Genomic DNA, 15,685 nt, shown 5'->3' with positions numbered 1-15,685 from the left:
CGTGAACCACACTAAAATGACGAGCTTGATCTAGTTCAGATATCATCTACTCACAGTACACGTTCGGGCGAGCTAGTTTATTTCCTAGTTAACACTTTGTAATTGCTTTGTTTAAGGCATTATGCTATAAGCACATTGTCTCGAGATTCGATACAAGCGACACGCATTCCGTGCCGGTCTTTCAGTCACTAACCTCAAGCTTCCTCGTCTGGCTTCCCTTTATAGTAAATGCCCGTGTCTATTAGGGTCGGTGCATCCCCGTTCTCTATACAGACTGTCTTTGTGTATCAGCCGCGTCTCGTCAACAGCCGTTTGAATTTGAGTGAGGAAACCCTAAAGTTGCTTGCTTGCCACCGCAATGGTGCAAATAGTTCTCCGTAAGTTAAATCAATATGTTCTAGTGTTCAACAAATGATACAGCTGGCACTCGTATGGAAATAACTTGATCTAATAGCTTGCTGCCAGGCCTGAGGTGCTTATATTTGGCCACGTGTAGTTGGCACCACTCGCTTCACGTGACAAATTCAAATCTCTTTGTCACTGTCTCGCGATCTTCTTTCTCTTACTCACCATGGCGTGGTAACGCTGTCTACGGTATTTTCACGAGTAAGTTAGAAATAAAGCCGTTTCTCGTCGGGGTCTCCACAAGTAATCGCAAGGACTGGAGTTTGCGCTACGGGGTCGCCTCCTCCTAAAGCACGGAGTTCGGGCTCTGCATGGTGCTATATTCACAACATCAGTAGAAACGTAAAACTACCAATTTCTTTCATTGTAATGATTAGTAGAAGGGAAAATTGACGAGTATTTTCCTCTGCACTTTGCCCAGACTTACGGTAGGATGATTTATATGAAAAATGAAAATCCACAGCTTGTTTCGGTAGCGCCCTACCCTAGGCACTCCAGTATATAACACACAACTTCGCGAAGATATATATGAAGTGTACCTTAAAATCCTTTTAGAAGAGATATGTTTTCATTACCAATGCCAGGGACCCACCAACCCGCCCAAAAATGTATGTTTACTTTTATAATAGAACGAAAGTTTTCACGCTCCATCGACCATTAGCCGACCAGCTACGAGCACGGCCATTGGCCGACATGACGTCATTCCCATAATTCGTAACTGGCTGGTTCCGTTACCAACCCGCGCAGAAGAAAAACGCAGCAGGAAACACACCAAGAAAAATATGTAATTTAGTAGCTGTAACCTATCTTTCCAAATCCAGGCCAAGCTCTGTCATGAGAACAGTCCACACTCCCTTCGAGAGGCTCTTAACTATCGCCGCGGCGCAAACTGCCCGCACGGCAAGAAAAAAAAAGTAATTTAGTGGTTGTAGCCTAAAACAAATTTCATTAGTTTAGTAGCTGTAACCTATCATTGGAAATCCAGGCCAAGCTCTGTCATGAGAACAGTGGCCCCCTTCGGGGCCCACACTCCCTTCGAGAGGCTCTTAACTATCGCCGCGGCGCATATTGCCCGCACGGAAAGAAAAAAAAAGTAGGTTGTAACCTAAAACAAATTTCGCAACAGTCCGCTGGACATTTCCCTTAACAGTTGGCAACAATTCGGAGATCGCTGGCAGATCGTAAAGGACGCTTCTGTCGGCAATCCCGTGAACTAAAAATAAAAGAGCACCACCGGCCACGGAGCTTCCGCGTACAGCAATCGGAGTGAGTGGAGTGCCTACACTAGGGCTATGCCCTTGTTTCCAGTCATTCGACCGGGTCAGGAATGGAATGAATGAAGCCACCATCTAGCGGCGAGGATAGGAAATGTGCCAGCTGACGAAGCCTGTCGGACCCCTCTGGGGTAATGATAAATCACTGACAAATGGAATGTTAATGGAGAGTGTTACTGGAATGGAAGAGGGCAGGGAAAACCGGAGTACCCCGAGAAAAACTTGTCCCACCTCCGCTTTGTCCAGCAGAAATCTCACATGGAGTGACCAGGATTTGAAGGGATTTGAACCACGAGATCCAGCGGTGGGAGTTCGGTGCCCTGCCGCCTGAGCTACGGAGGCTACAGAATGATTTATATGCACTCAGTTATTCTCAAGGAACTTCCCTGATTATGTTATGGAAGTCAGTTGAATGTATATACTGTATAATAGTCCAGCTCCATGGCTAAATGGTTAGCGTGCTGGCCTTTGGTCAAAGGGGTTCGGGGTTCGATTGCCGGCAGGGTCGGGAATTTTAAATATTATTGGTTAATTTTGCTGACACGGGGGCTGTGTGTGTGTGTGTGTGTTGTCTTCATCATTTCATTCTCATCACGACCCGCAGGTCGCCTACGGGATTCAAATCAAATGACCTGCACCTGGCGAGCCAAACATGTCCTCGGATATTCCCGGCACTAAAAGCCATACGCCATTTCATTTCACTGTATAATACATACTTACATTTCGAGACGAAACTTCTGTCGTTTACAGGTGCAGTTTCCTGGCGTGTGGAAGTTAGTAGTTTCATCACGCACTACCGGGAAATATTCTTCAGCTGAACATTTAATAATCTGAAGCTGTGCGTTGTATATAGATGTTCTGCGAATTGTTTGAGGTAAAACATATCCATTTCTGAAGTTGTTTGTTCGTGGAACGCATTCAATAACGTCTGCATTTCAAGTGAACAGTACCTCAAAAGAATGAACGTCAGTGGAATTTCCAGTACAAAAATTCGACAGATACAATTTTGATATACTTATTTACAGTCCAATATGATTATTCTTTCACTTTATTTAGGAACTCGAAACATTACAGACCTCGTAGTCATGTTGTGAAATGCACTTGATAATTTGCGTAATTATTTTGAGCTGGTCTAAGATTGATAAGGAAGCAGCTATCTTCGGTAACATCTCAATATTAGTTCGCAGTTGGAGTAGAAAGCCTCAGAATGCAACTCACAGAAGCCCACTTCTGTTTTTAAAAATCTGAATATAGCCTGTTTCTCCTCCTAAGCCCGTCTTGGAAACTCTACTAAACAATAATTCGAACCCCACTGTCGGCAGCCCTGAAAATGGTTTTCCGTGGTTTCCCCATTTTCACACCATGCAAATGCTGGGGCTGTACCTTAATTAAGGCCACGGCCGCTTCCTTCAGACTCCTAGCCCTTTCCTGTCCCATCATCGCCATAAGACCTATCTGTGTCGGTGCGACGTAAAGCAAAACAAAAAAAAAAAAAAGAAGAAAAAAAAGAAACAACATCAATTCAAACCTGGACGTAAGGTTAATTTTTATTTGATTCATCCACACAAAATGGGTAGATTTTTAATCCTTTTATAGACATTTAGAATTCTATGCTACGCGAGGGAAACGCGTGAAATAGTATACAAGTGGGATAATGCTGTATCCTCCCAGACTTTGTAAAATATATGTAAGTTTTCCTGCCTGGTTGGGCAGTAAGTGAAATGATGTAATCCTCTTTTTTCTTTTTTGCTGGTGTCTTTATGGCACAGCCCCAGCATTTGCCTGGTGTGAAAATCGGAAACCACGGAAAACCATCTTCAGGGCTGCCGACAGTGGGGTTCCAACCCACTATCTCACGAATGCAAGCTCACAGCTGCGCGCTCCTAACCGCACAGCCAACTCGCCCGGTATGTAATCTTCTAGGAGTAACACTAATGTCAGGGAACTTTAAGAAATCGGTTTGAGGTGTATGGAGCAGAGAGGTTAGTTGTAGGTGTCAGCAATTTTTATGTGAAATAACTAGGAGCAATATAGAAGAAACGGTCAGAAAGTTTCATAAAAAATGTTTTTGCAGAGAAACAGGGATATTTCCTCAAATATAATCACACTAGAGCAGTAGCGTAGCCATGATCAGCCGATTGGGGGGAGGTGGGAATTATAGTTACACAAATATGATAGAACAGAATGAATGTAATTGTGTGGTGCGCCCATGCAAGTCTTTATATTATAAGGACACTGATACAAGTGGATATCAACATATTCAGATTGCTGTATACTAGAAAATCTTACATTAAACTATAGAACAAGAACAGTTCGATCAAGGACGACAGTTTTACAGCGAATGGTATGTTCAGTTGACAATCTAACATCCAACTTTCAAGGCTTCTTACAAAATACAGTATATTCAACAGTTCTTTTGGTTCTACAATTATGTCTCTGAATGTTTATTTAGTTTAGTCAGTTTCTCTTTATTTCCTTTTTGTAAAATGCCCATGGAGGGGGCGTTCTAACCCCCCAGTATGCTCCCCTTGTCTACTCCTCTGCACTAGAGTCATTGTCACTTGCAGCAGTAAAACAATATTAGAACTGAAAGATTCACAACTGTTATGTCTTCAGCCACTCGCAGAATTAACATAATTTGCTAAAATATATAAAAATAAAATTGGGCCCAATGAGCAATCTCTTCATTAAATTCACAATTTCCAATGATATATCCAGGTCATAGAGAACGGCTGCTCCCTAAGTCAACTAATTTTAGCTCGTTTCCAATCCACCATACATCCGGTGCACTAATCTCATCGGGCTCCAGCCACAAATTCACAATTGTTTCTGAATGTGTGTGTCTAGAATTCAACCCTGAATAATTTAGAGCGGAACCACTGAAATGGTGTTTATACGATCGTGAACAGGCATAGGACAGAAAATCAATGGCATTGTCACAAATTGTTTTGTGGCGACTGATTATTCTGCGGTACTCCCGCTATGAATGTACAAATAGCGACGCAGTACAAGTCCCTGCATATGGGTTGTTAAATCAATGGCATGGAGAATTGAATGAGATTACTTACACAGAGCAAAATCTTTGTTTCCTTAAAAACTTCATTATTAAATTACGAAGTTAACTCCGTTATGAGCAGGCTAGACATATCAGAACAAATCTATCATTTGTCTCTCTTCGCATGTTTTTCCGGATCTTGTGAGACCTATATCACAAAGAGAGATCCTCTGATAATGCTTCCACTTACGCGTGACAAATTTCTTTTCAGTCTGACCCCTTCCATCAACTCTTGTCCCCTTCTGACTTTATTAGGTTTCCGGAACTCACGGAGTCTCATTTTCTCATCTTTCATGACCATTCCTTTTGCTTATTTGATACGTCCATTCTTAAAGAAAATAGAAAACTTTATGGTGTTGTATGTATAGGTGATCCAAAAGTCCGATAACATTATTTGACGAGGCTATACTTCACGGAATATTGGAGGTAGAGAGGTAATAATAGACACACATGATTAGCATGACATGGAGTTTTATTGACACCAAATTAAATTACACAAAATGACCAACAGATGGCGCTTCATACGATACACAAGCAATAATTAGCATAACAATCGAGGTTTAGCGAAGACGATGTTCTTTATAACACATGCTCAACATGTCGGTCGTCATTCATCAACAACACCTGTAGTCGAGGCACAATGTTGTGAACAGTACTGTACAGCATATCCGTAGGTATGGCGAGAAATTGCCGTCGGATGTTGTCTTTTAGCATCCCTAGTGAGGTCGGGCGATCACGGTAGACTTGCGACTTCTTGTGTAATTTATTTTGGTGTCAAGAACACTCCATGTCATGTGTGCCAATTAATACCACTCTGTCCGACTCGTTGGCTGAATGGTCAGCATACTGGCCTTCGGTTCAAAGGTCCCGGGTTCGATTCCCAGCCGGGTCGGGGATTTTAACCTTCATTGGTTAATTCCAATGGCCGGGGGCTGGGTGTTTGTGCTGTCCCCAACATCCCTGCAACTCGCACACCACACGTAACACTATCCTCCACGACAATAACACGCAGTTATCTACACATGGCAGATGCCGCCCACCCTGATCGGAGGGTCTGCCTTACAAGGGCTGCACTCGGCTAGTAACAGCCACACGAAATTAAAAATACCACTCTACCTCTAATATTCCCTGAAGTATTGCCTCGTCAAATGTTACCGAACTTTTGGGTCACCCTGTACTTAGAAGAGGCAAAAGTCAAGACTATTTTCAATACCAAACGAATGATATCTCTTCTTCGTTAGATCATATTTCGATGAACACTTAATCAAGCTGTTATGTCCTTTAAAATGATAATAATTGTCACCAGGGACTTTATATTATTTATTTATTTATTTATTTATTTATTTATTTATTTATTTATTTATTTATTTATTTATTTATTTATTTATTTATTTATTTATTTATTTATTTATTTATTTCCTTACTTATTTCTGAAATGCCTTGTTTAAACATTGTGGGATTCTGCTTTGGAGCCTGTTCTTCTGTCCGACCAAACAATCATTTGCATTTGAAGTATGACGTACCCAACTTTTCTTACTTACAAAAACTTACAACTAAGTAGGCTACTTACAAGCCAACACCACTGTTTGACTTATTTCCTCTTTGCCAGGCCAGATCCTCACGAACGTTCGAGGTTATACATTCTCCGAGATATTTGTAGGAGTTAGTTTTCTTTACTACTGTATCCTTATGTGGGATTGAGTTGGGTGCTTCTCTCATGTTGGTGATGAACTCCGTTTTGTTAATGGCAATCCTCAACCCTAATTTAGTTGCTATTTTAGTGAGGGAGGAGAGTTGGTGTGTAGCTTTCTCCATACTTGATGCAATGCCGAAGATATCCCCAAGAGGGACGAAACATGTACTTGTAACTTTGTTTTAAGGATAAACTTTGTGAGTATTGTGGAGGTAGAATTTTTTAATGATAGTATCATAAAACTGTTCAAAGTTGACAATACGGGCTAAGTATGACTTATACTACATTTAATAACTTTAGGAAGTAAAATATTAAGAGTATTATCTTAAGACTGATGCCGAAAATGTCGGCCTTTCTCACTGAAACGAGCAACATATTGCGAGAATTATGTTTTCATTCTGTAGTTTGAGCTTGGAAATAGAAATAATTCAATTATCATGCTCGATGCTACATTTCAGGTATGTGATATTTGAGTATTAGTGGACGAGCTCAGTAATTGCTAATTGCTATTCGTTCTTTTGTTCCCATTATTGCAAATGAAAGAACATTGAACAATTAATATAACTATATATTTTTTCGTTGCGGATACTCTGTAGGTAACAAGCACAAACCAGTATTCTGAGACGAAAGAGCCATCGAGACTCGAAGCCGAATCCTCGACTCTCTGGAGGAGTGCGTGAACTATTTTCCTAGGACAACCGTTCGGGAGAGAAGTTAAAATGACTTTGGGACATCTACTAAACAACTGGATTAATATGAAACCACTTAGTGTCCTCGGACAGTCATATAATGACAGAAAATGGCCGTATGACCTAAATTTCCGTTTCTTCCACGCTTTTAATACATCTTGGTGGGATTGCGGTTGCGAACTATATCGCATATGTAGATATGGCCACGTTTTCGGGTCAGATGCCATGGCTGGCGCCAGTCCCAGATGGAAGGATGTACTCACTTTCCTGTTTCTGTGGTGGTTGATAGATGTTTGATGCTTGTTGTTTAAAGGAGCCTAACACGGGTCATCGGCCCGTGGTTGATAGAGTAGTGTATTGTGAGCATATGAGAGGTATCTCTTGGGAAGAACAAACCGTCCAGTCTTTGAGTCAGGGGTAGTAAATACATGAGGCTAAATATCCTAGACCGGGCCGAGATACAATCCAGAACGCTCTGCATCGAAGGTCTCAACGGTGATGAATGTAGCGTGAGATATCGATTTTTCAAGTTATTTATCAGCATGATCAACAACGGCGTGAGATATCGATTTTTCAAATTATTTATCAGCATGATCAACAACGGCGTGAGATATCGATTTTTTAAAATTATTTATCAGCATGATCAACAACGGCGTGAGATATCGATTTTTCAAATTATTTATCAGCATGATCAACAACGGCGTGAGATATCGATTTTTCAAATTATTTATCAGCATGATCAACAACGGCGTGAGATATCGATTTTTAAAAATTATTTATCAGCATGATCAACAACGGCGTGAGATATCGATTTTTCAAATTATTTATCAGCATGATCAACAACGGCGTGAGATATCGATTTTTAAAAATTATTTATCAGCATGATCAACAACGGCGTGAGATATCGATTTTTCAAATTATTTATCAGCATGATCAACAACGGCGTGAGATATCGAGCAAAAATGGAGAAAATTCAAAATATGAATTTAATACTTTAAAACATCAGTATTCGGCAAAGTTAATTATGTGCTAATTCTTATAACTAACTACATTGGAAGTTAGGAAAAATGGCGGTAGGCTGTCACTGTTGTAATGGTCGCAGGATTTTGAGGGTTTCATAGACTTACTTATTAAATTGTTTTCGCTGTTTCAGATAACCTCCAACTGAGCGTGCGAGTCAACACAGCGCCATCTTATAACAGAGTATGTGTGTGACGTCACATATTTAGCATATTTGAAGTGCTATTTCATCAAAACTACGTTTCAGACTTTCATTTTGTATTACTACTCAATTTAGTCTTCTATCATGTCGTACGTCTTAAAATAATATGGCTTTAAAGGCATGCCACTAACATTTTTGCAGTTGAGGACCACTTTATGGAAGGTATTTTCTGAACGGTACTGAAGATTTCGTCTGTAACAAGTTTTGATGATCCACTGCGTTGCTCGATACTGTTTCAGGCAGGATTTTCAGTAACCCTATGAGGGGTACTCAAGTATATACGGCACTTTTAAGTTGATTCTTTATCAACGACTTAACATCAGGGAATTGGTGTTTGGCTGACCTTTTCTGTACATACAGGCTGGTCGCAAACAACGTGAACCCTTAAAGGGTTGCTCATGCTAATAAATAATTTGAAAAAATCGATATCTCACGCCGTTGTTGATCATGCTAATAAATAATTTGAAAAAATCGATATCTCACGCCGTTGTTGATCATGCTGATAAATATTTTGAAAAAAATCGATATCTCACGCCGTTGTTGATCATGCTGATAAATAATTTGAAAAAATCGGTATCTCACGCCGTTGTTGATCATGCTGGTAAATAAATTGAAAAATCGACATCTCACGCCGTTGTTGATCATGCTGACATATAATTTGAAAAAATCGATATCTCACGCCGTTGTTGATCATGCTGATAAATAATTTGAAAAAATCGATATCTCACGCCGTTGTTGATCATGCTGATAAATATTTTGAAAAAAATCGATATCTCACGCCGTTGTTGATCATGCTGATAAATATTTTGAAAAAATCGATATCTCACGCCGTTGTTGATCATGCTGAAAAAATAATTTGAAAAAATCGATGTCTCACGCCGTTGTTGATCATGCTGATAAATAATTTGAAAAAATCGATATCTCACGCCGTTGTTGATCATGCTGATAAATCATTTGAAAAATCGATATCTCACGCCGTTGTTGATCATGCTGACAAATAATTTGAAAAATAGATATCTCACGCCGTTGTTGATCATGCTGATAAATCATTTGAAAAAGTCGATATCTCACCCGTTATTGATCTTGCTGATAAATCATTTGAAAAATCGATATCTCACGCCGTTGTTGATCTTGCTGATAAATCATTTGAAAAAAATCGATATCTCACGCCGTTGTTGATCTTGTTGATAAATAATTTGATAAAAAACGATATCTCACGCCGTTGTTGATCTTGCTGATGAATAATTTGAAAAAATCGATCTCTCACGCCGTTGTTGATCTTGCTGATAAATAATTTGAAAAATCGGTACCTTACGCCGTTGTTGATCTTGCTGATAAATAACTTGAAAAAATCGATACCTCACGCCGTTGTTGATCTTGCTGATAAATAACTTGAAAAAAATCGATATCTCACGCCGTTGTTGATCATGCTGATAAATATTTTGAAAAAATCGATATCTCACGCCGTTGTCGATCATGCTGATAAATATTTTGAACAAATCGATATCTCACGCCGTTGTTGATCATGCTGATAAATAATTTGAAAAAAATCGATATCTCACGCCGTTGTTGATCTTGTTGATAAATAATTTGATAAAAAACGATATCTCACGCCGTTGTTGATCTTGCTGATGAATATTTTGAAAACAATCGATATCTCACGCCGTTGTTGATCTTGCTGATAAATAATTTGAAAAATAGATATCTCACGCCGTTGTTGGTCTTGCTGATAAATCATTTGAAAAATCGATATCTCACGCCGTTGTTGGTCTTGCTGATAAATCATTTGAAAAAAAATCGATATCTCACGCCGTTGTTGATCTTGCTGATAAATAATTTGAAAAAAATCGATCTCTCACGCCGTTGTTGATCTTGCTGATAAATCATTTGAAAAAAATCGATATCTCACGCCGTTGGTGATCTTGCTGATGAATAATTTGAAAAAAAATCGATCTCTCACGCCGTTGTTGATCTTGCTGATAAATCATTTGAAAAAAATCGATATCTCACGCCGTTGTTGATCTTGCTGATGAATAATTTGAAAAAAATCGATATCTCATGCCGTTGTTGATCTTGCTGATAAATAATTTGAAAAATCGATACCTCACGCCGTTGTTGATCTTGTTGATAAATAACTTGAAAAATCGATATCTCACGCCCTTGTTGATCATGCTGATAAATAATTTGAAAAATCGATATCTCACGCCGTTGTTGATCATGCTGATAAATATTTTGAAAAAATCGATATCTCACGCCGTTATTGATCATGCTGATAAATAATTTGAAAAATCGATATCTCACGCCGTTGTTGATCATGCTGATAAATCATTTGAAAAATCGATATCTCATGCCGTTGTTGATCATGCTGATAGATAATTTTAAAAAATCGATATCTCACGCCGTTGTTGCTCATGCTGATAAATCATTTGAAAAATCGATATCTCACGCCGTTGTTGATCATGCTGATAAATATTTTGAAAAAAATCGATATCTCACGCCGTTGTTGATCATGCTGATAAATAATTTAAAAAAATCGATATCTCACGCCGTTGTTGATCATGCTGATAAATCATTTGAAAAAATCGATATCTCACGCCGTTGTTGATCATGCTGATAGATAATTTGAAAAAATCGATATCTCACGCCGTTGTTGATCATGCTGATAAATCATTTGAAAAATCGATATCTCACGCCGTTGTTGATCATGCTGATAAATATTTTGAAAAATCGATATCTCACGCCGTTGTTGATCATGCTGATAAATAATTTGAAAAAATCGATATCTCACGCCGTTGTTGATCATGCTGATAAAGAATTTGAAAAATCGATATCTCACGCCGTTCTTGATCATGCTGATAAATCATTTGAAAAAAATCGATATCTCACGCCGTTGTTGATCATGCAGATAAATCATTTGAAAAATCGATATCTCACGCCGTTGTTGATCTTGCTGATAAATCATTTGAAAAAAATCGATATCTCACGCCGTTGTTGATCTTGCTGATAAATAATTTGATAAAAAACGATATCTCACGCCGTTGTTGATCTTGCTGATAAATAATTTGAAAAATCGATATCTCATGCCGTTGTTGATCATGTTGATAAATAATTTGAAAAATTGATATCTCACGCCGTTATTGATCATGCTGATAAATAATTTGAAAAAAACGATATCTCACGCCGTTGTTGATCATGCTGATAAATAATTTGAAAAATCGATATCTCACGCCGTTGTTGATCATGCTGATAAATAATTTTAAAAATCGATACCTCACGCCGTTGTTGATCATGCTGATAAATAATTTAAAAAATGGATATCTCACGCCGTTGTTATCATGTTGATAAATAAATCCAAAAATCGATATCTCACGCCGTTGTTATCATGTTGATAAACAATTTGAAAAAATCGAAATCTCACGCCGTTGTTGATCATGCTGATAAATAATTTTAAAAATCGATATCTCACGCCGTTGTCGTTTTATTAGCCGATGAAGTTGGCCAATCAGATCGCTTCGTGAGTGAATTCAAGTAGTACTTGTGAGGCGGTGTTGCTAAATCTGCACCTGACTTAAGACCGGCTTGAGACCACAAATCAAAAAAATCTTGTGTTGCAAACTGAGTCAAGATCCACTGTACACATGGGTACATAACGAAAATTTCCGTAAATAACCGATCGCCTGGCAGCTACCGATGCCGAGAAATTAGCACCGAATACAAACACACCGTGAGTTTGAGCTAGGGTCACAGTAGAGTTCGTGTTATGGAGCGATGCTGTCAGCTCGAAGGTCCGTGTTCAAATCACTCACCTGAAGGAGTTCTTTTCTCCGATTGGTGCTTTCAAGCCGGTATTCAGCCACGTAACACCGTGTCGTAAAGCCCATTTGAATTCGCCCGCGAAGGGATCTGATTGGTTAACTTCAGCAACTGATAAAATGAAAACACCGCCAAATAACGGAAATTAAAATGAAAATCCACAGCCTGTTTCCAGTCATTCGACCAGGTCGGGAATGGAATGGATGAAGCCCCCATCTAGCAGCCAGGACAGGAATTGTGCCGGCTGCCGAAGCCTGTCACACTCCTATAGGGCAAAGATTAATGAATGACAGATCAAATTAAATGATATTTCAGAGTGTTGCTGGAATGAAGGACGACAGGAAAAACCGGAGTACCCGGAGGAAACCCTGTCCCAACTCCGCTTTGTCCAGCACAAACCTCACATGGAGTGACCGGGATTTGAACCATGGAACCTAGCGGTGAGAGACCGGAGCGCTGCCTGGTTCACGTTCTTTCCAACCACTCTATATAAAAGCACAGAAAAAGAAAAGTTATCCGTGCACAGGCTATGTAGGCCCCTATAGGAGTGAAATAGAGTGATTAGCTGAATCCTTGCCACCTCTCATTTTTGAAGTGGGATGAGATCTATGTGCTTCTTCAGAAGTAGAATTCTCATTTCTAAATTTTTCGAACCTCCGCCCTTCTAGGTTAACCCAGTTAGCACATATCGCCTTGACTAGCCAGCCACTTTTATTAACAAAGACCACTGGATGCTCCACATTATAAACTAGGCTAGGGGAGAATCCATTTTCCTCCTGGAGCTTAATTCTTGAAGTGTACGTAACGTAACAGCCGAGTGATAACAACATTAAATTCTCACGAAGCCAACCGCGGCTCGAATCTCGGTCAATGTAAACGTTCTTTAAGTTCCTATGGTTTAGTTTCCACGTGAACCGGAGGATGCCGTGGTTACGAACACAATATCATCAGCCACATTTAACTACGAGTTTCATTTTCCTTTACAGAGTATGTAAAATGATGCTCTACCGGGCGAGTTGGCCGTGCGGTTAGGAGCGCGCAGCTGTGGTTTCCCATTTTCACACCAGGCAAATGCTGGCGCTGTACCTTAATTAAGGTCACGGCGATTCCTTCCCACTCCTAGACTTTTGCTATCCCATCGTCGCCATAAGACCTATCTGTGTCGGTGCGACGTAAATCCAGTTGCAAAAATAATGATACTCTAATTACTAACATATTTTGATATGTACTCTGAAAGTTACTGTCATTGCTCAAGACAGTTGAGTAAATTCAAATGATGAATACAATTCTTGTTAGTTGTATAACTTACTGACACTTATATGGACATTAGCTTAGCAGAGTTGATCTAGTTAACTTGAAGACGATTTTATTATGTTCTATTATTCATAATCACTATCTAATAATGTTCTCTTACTTCTGTTTCAGGTATGGTGATTCGAAAAATACACTGTAATTTTGGAAAGAATTGATCTTAGCAACGAATGAGGGGGGCAGCGATGGTGAAGAACGCAAGTACGTAATTTACAAGTTACCTTAAAATAGTTGTCCTATTGTCCTGAAACTAGACATGGGTAATGAATTTATCGAGAAGAAACAATTCCTGTAAAATTTTATGTAACTATAGAAATATTTAAAACCGAACCTTTTTTAATAACACATATTTTACAAGAAGCTTCTTTTGTTCAGTGATGTGTTGTATTCTTTGTTCCATGTTAACCATTCATATGAAATGCGAATTTCTTATTTCAATTTTAAATTGAATTTTTTGGTTTCATTGGTGGGTTTATAGAGAGAGAAATATGACGAGCGAAGGCATTATCAGTTTCTTTTTTTAAGACTTTTAAAATTATATAAGATACTACATTATTAATGATATTTTCAAACATAGCTGGTGGTTTAAAAGTTAAAGATGAGTTTGTGTTTCTCAAATTATAACACAAAATTGAACATAGGGGAATGTCGGGAGGTATCAGACAGTTTAACTTTTCTGTCATAATTTGTTTGTGGAATAGGAAAAAAAATCATGTTATGCATTTTATAAGCATCTATATTCTTATATCAACGTACTCACTAGAATATGTTAAATCAAAATTAAAAACACGGACAATACTGTATTAACAAATTAAGGAAGTCATTACACTTTCGTAGGTTTGAAAAATGGAGGGTGGTATCGGACGGTCAATCTTTTTTAACAAAAAAATATTTTTTTCACATTCAAAATACAAACAAATTAACGTTTAGCCATTCTGCAAATATCACACTCATTAGCGTTGAAGATTCTTGATGAACTAAACAAATATTTAGTCATAGGATCATTTAATTTATCAAAAATATGTCCACTTGCTCCTTGTTGAAGCCTACTGCTCGCTGCAAGCTGAGAGACTCAGCCGTCCTCAAACGGAGGTCTTAATGCCTCTTCATAAAATCATAAAAAGGGTCTTTCCTGCCATCGTTCTAGTTTTATTAAACCTATGTTCAGCTCTCAATTCCTCAGCAAATTGATACATAAGTTTTAAAAATTCTGTTTTGATGAGTGGCATGAGCTGACTGTCGGGGCCTTGATATGCATGTACAGGTCATTCTCTTCTTCATCTGAGAATTGTCTCTGATAAGTCTCATTGTTCGCCGTACACGCTTTCGTTGGAATCTCTTTACCAGCTTCAAGAGATTTAATTCTATCATCTAACGTGCTTTTGTGGAACAGAGGAACATTGACTGGCCTCTCTAATACTTATTCTATTGTCCCTGACACTATTCACGGCTAATATTATATTGCTTTCTTCCCATTATCCTGGTATCGTCCCCATGCTTACCTAAAACAAAGGATGGTACTATCAGTAACCCGGATGGAACTGCAACCTATGTGTCCGATACCGCCCGAATGACTCTCTTAAGAAACAACTAGAACTGAACGAGAACGTTCTAAAAGAAACTGATTCTAAACCCACGATATTACAGAGTAAGGAATACTGCTTCTGCTAATACCGTGTCGGCCGAAAAACACACAAAGGACAAAAATACTCCACCACTCATAAATGACGCTGCCTTTCGACTGAATAGGATGTACCCACCCTTCAAACATGTAGACGGACCTGTGAGTAACTAAACAGGTTCTGCCACATGCTGCTAAAAAAGACATCTGTGATTGTCCGATACCAGCCGCCGTCCGATACCTCCCGACCCTCCCCTAACCTTCGAAAGTCGAGTTCTTCGTCATAACTGGTTTCCTAAATATCAGTGCGTAACCTTGGGTCGCACTTTAACATGCAAACAACATCTATTTAACTTATCTAAGAAACGGAAAACTTCGAAACAATATTTTTCGGAAACTGTGCGGGACCACTTGGGGATCTACTGCAAGCACTCCGCGACATTTTCCCCCTTCGTCTGGTTTATTCAAGTGCAGACTATTGTTCTCCTGTAAGGCTTAATATCCCATATACCCGATACGTTGATACACAGCTGAACAACAGCAGGCGCCTTATTTCGGGCACAATCAGATGCACGCCAGTCTATTGGATCCCGCTGCTCACG

This window comes from Anabrus simplex, chromosome 6 (genome assembly GCF_040414725.1).
Source record: "Anabrus simplex isolate iqAnaSimp1 chromosome 6, ASM4041472v1, whole genome shotgun sequence".
Classification (NCBI taxonomy): domain Eukaryota; kingdom Metazoa; phylum Arthropoda; class Insecta; order Orthoptera; family Tettigoniidae; genus Anabrus; species Anabrus simplex.
The sequence above is the reverse complement of the archived record's forward strand: the minus strand, read 5'-3'. Positions refer to the sequence as shown.